At 32.2% G+C, this 6,664-nt stretch overlaps 1 protein-coding gene across 2 annotated transcripts in view; it reads left to right on the top strand.

The window, feature by feature from the left end:
• The window catches only part of SH3BGR (SH3 domain binding glutamate rich protein), a 53,994-nt gene that overhangs the window by 33,457 nt on the left and 13,873 nt on the right, over positions 1 to 6,664 (top strand). The gene's annotated exons all lie outside the window — the stretch shown is intronic.

The following is a 6,664-nucleotide window of genomic DNA, read 5'->3' as shown; positions in this document are numbered from 1 at the left end:
CTGATCCTTTTATAATTATCAAATGTCTCTTTTTATTTCTGATAATACTCTTTGTCTTTGTATTTGTATTATATGATATTAATAAAGCCACTCCAGATTTCTTATGCTTACTCTTTGCATGTGATATCTTTTTCTATCCATTGACTTTTACTGGCTATGTGTTTATTTTTATAGTGTATCTTTTGGAGACAACATAGGATTGGGTCTTGTGCATTTTATTCATCTTGATAATCTCCATTGTCAATTGGGTTACATAGTCTGTTACCACTTAAGTAATCATTAATATAATTGTGTCTAGAATTACCATTTTATTATTTGTTTTTTATTTGTCTCCTGTTTTTATTTCACTGTCTTATACTTTTTTGCTTTCTTTTGGGTTATTGGATATATTTTGGAATTACCTTTTAACTTATCTATTGGATTTTTAATTATACCTCTTTGTGTTGTTTTGTAGTGGTTGTTCTAGTGGCTATAAGGCATGTTCTTAATATCTCATAGTCTAGTTAGAATTAATATTTTAACAGTTTTTGTAATATGTAGAAACATCCCATCATATATGTCCATTGACTGTCTCCCATTCCTTGTGCTATGTGTATCACATGTATTTTTTAAATTTACATAGACCATCAACTCTACTATATAATTTTCCCACTTAATAGTCCTATGCATTTTAAAGAAAGTAAAAGGTAAAATAATCTTTTATGTTTACCCAGATTTTTAAATTTCTGATACTTTGTGAAGAATGAAGTTTCCATCTGGTGCCATTTGCTTTCAGCCTGAATAACTTCCTTTAGCCCTTTAGCATTGTTTTGTAATGCGGGTCTCTTGGCAATGAGTCTTTTAGTTTTTTTATTTTATCTGAAGTGTCTTTATTTTGCTTTCATTCTTTTTTTTTTTTTTTTGAGACAGAGTCTCGCTCTGTTGCCCCAGCTAGAGTGCCGTGGCGTCAGCATAGCTCACAGCAACCTCAAACTCCTGGGCTCAAGCAATCCTTCTGCCTCAGCTTCCCGAGTAGCTGGGACTACAGGCATGTGCCTGGCTAATTTTTTCTATATATTTTTAGTTGTCCAGCTAATTTCTTTTTATTTTTAGTAGAGACGGGGATCTCACTCTTGCTCAGGCTGGTCTCAAATTCCTGACCTCTAGCGATCCTCATGCCTCAGCCTCCCAGAGTGCTAGGATTACAGGGTGAGCCTGTGCCCAGCCTGCTTTCATTCTTGAAGGATGTTTCCCTGGACAGAAAATTCTTAGTTGACAGTTTTTTTTTCTTTCAGCACCATAGATATATTTTTTTCCTTCTGTCTTCTGTTCTCTGTAGTTTCTGATGAGACATGAGGATAATTTGAATCCTTGTTCCCTGTATTTAATATGTCATTTTTCTTTGGCTGCTTTCAAGATTTTCTATTTATCTTTTATTTGCAGCCATTTGATTATGATATACTTACATATGATTTTCTTTGTATTTATTATTGTTGGGGTTTGCTGAGAGTCTTAAATCTGTAAATATATATATTTCATCAAATTTAGGAAAATTTCAAACATTATTTATGCCTCATTTGGTCTCATTTCCCCTTCAGTCACTCTAATTACATATATGTTAAATCTTTTGTTATTATTCCACATTTGCCTAAGGGGCTTTAAAATTTTTTCCAGTCTTGTTTCTCTCTGATCTTCAAATTGGATAATTTCTATTGATTGATCTTTAAGTTCACTTATTTTTTGTCATTTCCATTCTGCATTCTGCATCTAGTCTAGTAAATTTTTTATTTCATATATTGTATTTTTCAGTTCTGAAATGTTTAATTTGTTTGATTTTCATAGTTTTTATTTCTCTACTAAGAATTTTAATTGTTTCACTCATTGCAAATATGTTTTCATTTACATCTCTGAGCATAGTTATAATAGCTGATATAAAATCCTTGTCTGCTAATTCCAACATCTGGGTCCTTTCTGTGGTGGTCTTCACTGATTATTTTTTTCTTGAGGGTGAGTAGCATTTTCCTGGTTCCTTGTATGTTAAGTATTTTGAATTGTAACTTGGACATAATTAATTCTGAGTTGTGGAGACTATGTTTTGTTACATTCCTCTGAAAAGTGTTTCCTATTTGGTTTGATTCAGCAGGCATTTATTCTGTTGGACTCAAATGGCAAACTCTTTGTTTTTAGTAGCAGCTAAAATCTCCACTGAGTTCTTTTATTCTTTTGCTGACACCACTTCCATACATGCATGGTTTGGGGCTCAGCTGGAGATTTGGGTAGAGTTTATACACCAAATCTGGGGCTCCCTTTGGCTCTCCCCTGTCCAGGATTCTGTCCTTATTTGCCAGTGGCTGTAGTTTGCCCCAAATTATGCTTTCTGATTCTTAAGGCAAAAAACAAAAACAAAAAAAGTGTGGGCTTTCTATCTGGTTTTGTCTCCCCCATAAGATTTGCTTGCTCTCAGGCATAAACCCTGAGAATAGCAACCCACCCCGTGTCATTTTCATCTTTTTGTTTTTTTAAACCACCTTAGCTATCTCTTCAGTGTACGGTTCGTTAGTGTTAAGCACATTCACATTACTGAACAGCATATCTCCAGACCTTTTTCATTTTGTGAAACTTAGACTCTATAACCGTTGAATAACAACTCCCCATCTCCTCTCCTTCAGCCCCTGGTAACCACCAAAAAGCTTGCATAGAAACTTACTGTTTTATGAATTTGACTATTTTAGATACCTTATATAAGTGGAATCATACAGTATTCATTTTCTTTTGTGACAGATTTATTTCACTTAGTATAAGGTGCTCAGGGTTTATCAATGTTAAAGCATGCGACAGGATTGTCTTCCTTTTCAAGGCTGAATAATATTCCATTGTGTGTATGTACCTCGTCTTGTTTATCCATGCATCCATTGATGGACATTTGGGTTGCTCCCACCTCTTGGCTATTGTGAATAACGCTGCTATGAACATAGGTCTGCAAATCATTCTTATCTTTTAGGCGTCAACTCTCTCTTTAACCTTCTTCCTTTGGTAATTCTCTTCTTGTTTTTTCGTTTCTTCTGTTTGTTTGTTTTGTCCAGGGTTTACAGTCATTATCTGTTGAAGGGTTGGGTCCAATGGGAGCTCGCATAGCTATACTGGAATTGGAGTTGTGGGTGAAATTGGATTTTAAAAAGGATTGAGCTATATCCTATTTATAAAAGCACAATGAAACAACTATTCAAAGACAAACGGAAACAAAGAGATGAGAATACAGCAGGCACATACAAACAAAAAGAAAGCTGGAGTGCCTTTATTAATATCAGATAAAGAGGAATTCAAGGCAAAAGATTAACTAGGTAAGGGAGGTATTATGTAATGAAAAATGGCAAAATCCATGAAGAAAATATTATAGTCATGAATCTTTATGTATCGTACTACATGGCAGTCAAATGCATAATTCACAAATTTCTAGAAATACACTGAAAACTTGTTTAAAAAACACCTTTCAATAAACACTTAAATTGTGCTTATTACGAGTCAGGCACTACTTTAAGCACACACACAGATATAATCAGCAAACTTAATTTAATAGATATGTGTAGGATATATGTATACATACTCATATAAAGAGACATTAATAGAATATATTTTTCTCTTATACTTATTAAACTGTTTCTAAAACTGTTACACATTTAGTCACAAAGAAAACCTTCATAAATTTCAAAATAGTGTGATTTTATAGACTATATTCTTATCCCAAATACAGAATTACAGTCTGAAAGAGAAATATCATAAACACTTAAGAAATAAATATATACCATTTCAAATAACCCTGTATAGGAGAGAAAATAAAACTGGAATTGCAAATTATCTAGTAATAAACAAAAGAGATGATTTCATACCCAATCCCCAATATACATCTAAGGCTGTATTCAGAGGAAAATTGATAACTTTAAATACTCTTATAATTTAAAAAGAAAGGTAAAAAATTACTAAAATAAATATTTAACTTAAAAAGTTAGGAAAAGGAAAACAAAATTTACAAGTAAGCAATATGAACCAATGAAAAGAAAAGCCCAAATCAATTAAATACAAAAGAGAGAAAGTGTGTATCTGTGCATATTTGTGTGTGTCTGTGTGTGTGTGTGTGTGTATACGTACAGTCATGTATTGCTCAACGATGAAGATATGTTCTGAGAAATGCATTGCTAGGTGATTCTATCATCGTGTGAACATCTAGAGTGCACCTACACAAACCTAGATGATACAGCTTACTATTATATATGCCTATGCTAGATGGTATAGTCTATTGCTACTAGGCTACAAACCTGTACAGCGTGTTACTGTGCTGAATACTTTAGGCAACTGTAACACAATGGTATTTGTGTACTTAAACAAAGCAAAGTTACAGTAAAAATATGGAATTATAATCTTATGGGATCACTCTCTGTCATTGCAGTACATGACTCTGTGTGTGTGTGTGTATAATTTACATAGATAGAAATGTAAATATATATTCAAAGTGTATATATAGTTAATGTGTATATATTCAAATTATATATTTAAAATTTGAACAGACAAATGAAATAGATAAAACCTTTGACCAGTTGATATGTTACATGGGACACTTTCAGTTGTACCTAGATCAATCTCAGTTATAATTACACAGGGCAAAATCTAATAAAATATTAGTAAACTATATTCAGCAGTGAATGAAAGATAATATACCATCACCAAACAGAATTTATTCTATCATCATAATTTATTACGTGAACTGACTAATGGAGAAAAACCATATGATTGTACCCATAAATACCAAGAAGATATTTGATACAACTCATATATTACTAGTTAAAATAAAAATAGATTAAAATATAAGTAGAAGGAAACTACTTAAATATAAAAAAAATTATCCAAAGGCAACTGTAGGTATCATAAGGAACCATGCACTATTGAAGCATCTATTAAAATTAGAAGCAAGAAGCATATAGGGCCCATATGAAGAATATAATTTAATTTTATTCTGAAAGACACTAACAAACACTGAAGAAACAAACCTACAATATTCCTGGATGGGATGACTTAATGATAAGAAATGAAAAAAATTTAAATTAATGAAAGCATTGAGTGCTATTTTCATCCAAATTTTATTTTTTTTTAAAACTTTTGGAACTAGGAAAAATCTTAAAATTTATTTGTAATAATAAATGTCTTACACGCCTGGAGCTCTGACTTGGGGGGAAAGGCGGTACATGGGCAACGTATGTAACCTGCAATACTGTATCCCCCATAACAATAAGACGAAATAAAAAAAAAAAAATATCTTAGAAGAGCCAAGAAAATTTTGAAAAAGAAGACTTTGTGCAGCAACTTGCCTTCCTGAATATTAAAATTTATGTTAAAAGCTACAGTGATAAAAGCAGTATATTGGCATGGGAGCTGATAAATATGTCCATGGATATATTTAAGTATTTATATATAGAATAGTTCAGAAACAGGTTCATTTATATATATCTTAATACATGACAAAAATATTTTAATGGGAAATAATGATTTAAATGTAGTTATAAGCATAATTTGCCATCTATCTGAAAGAAAACAATTTAGACCTCTACTTTATATCATATGCAAAATTAAATTCCAGATAGATTAAAGCTCTAGATATTAATAACCAATACAAAGTAATTGAAATATAATATATTTTAGAAAATAAAAGTTAGATAAATTTGTCCCTAGAAAAGGCTAAAAACTAAAAAAAACTCCAAAATTTATAAATAATTATAGACTTGAAATAAACATTTGTAACATGGAACAAATGGCTAAAATTTCTATTAAATCAAGAACTTCTAAAAATTGATAATCAAAGACAATGCAAGTAAAAAATGGGCAAAACATATGAAGGCAATTATGTGAACAGGAAAGATTAAGTGGCTAAACATTCATAAAAAATATGCCTTTCCTTTCCAGTAATCAGGAAAATGTAAATGGAGACAAAGTGAAATTCTGTTTGTCCTCAACATATTGATAAAGATTAGAAAGAGCAGTCATCTGCCCTGGTCGTGAGGATGACGGGAAAGGGACATTCACACCCCCCTGAAGGAATGTGAATGGCTATCACATCTTTGAAAAATAACCTAATACAAATAACCTCACCATTTTATCCAGCTTTGTATAGTGTTATTTGTAGAGGCACAAATACGTGAACATTCTGATCATCCATCAGTGGGGAAATGTTTTAATAAATTATATATTCAATATTAAGCAGATGTTAAAAAAAGAATGCTTTAGAACCGTATGAATTAAGCTGGATGAATGTCCATGATATGTGAAGCTAAAAAGTGAAGTTGTGCACAGCGTGTTCCTATTTCCACTGATAACAAAACAAAAGTGAAAAATAACAAGCAGCCCTCCAAAATAGCCTTTATGTATTAGGGTAGAGTTAGGTACATATCACATTTTTAATATTGATTATCATAGAAGGGCGAGACTGGAGGGCATGTGTGTGACTTAATTCGTTCTCATGAGCTTGCCTTGCCTCTGTAATAAAAATAACCCGATATTTTTAAAAGGCTGGGACCTACTTCATAAGTTAAAAGAGCATTAAGTAGGAGGTGTAGACCTAGCCCTGCCCCTAACTTGCGATGTGACATTTTCTGCCTTTCTTGTCTCTGCAGTGTGGGTGGTAATCACTGTCCTACCT

Source organism: Eulemur rufifrons, chromosome 7, assembly GCF_041146395.1.
Source record: "Eulemur rufifrons isolate Redbay chromosome 7, OSU_ERuf_1, whole genome shotgun sequence".
Lineage (NCBI taxonomy): Eukaryota > Metazoa > Chordata > Mammalia > Primates > Lemuridae > Eulemur > Eulemur rufifrons.
Note: the sequence above shows the minus strand (reverse complement) of the source record. Positions and strands in the feature narration are given on the sequence as shown.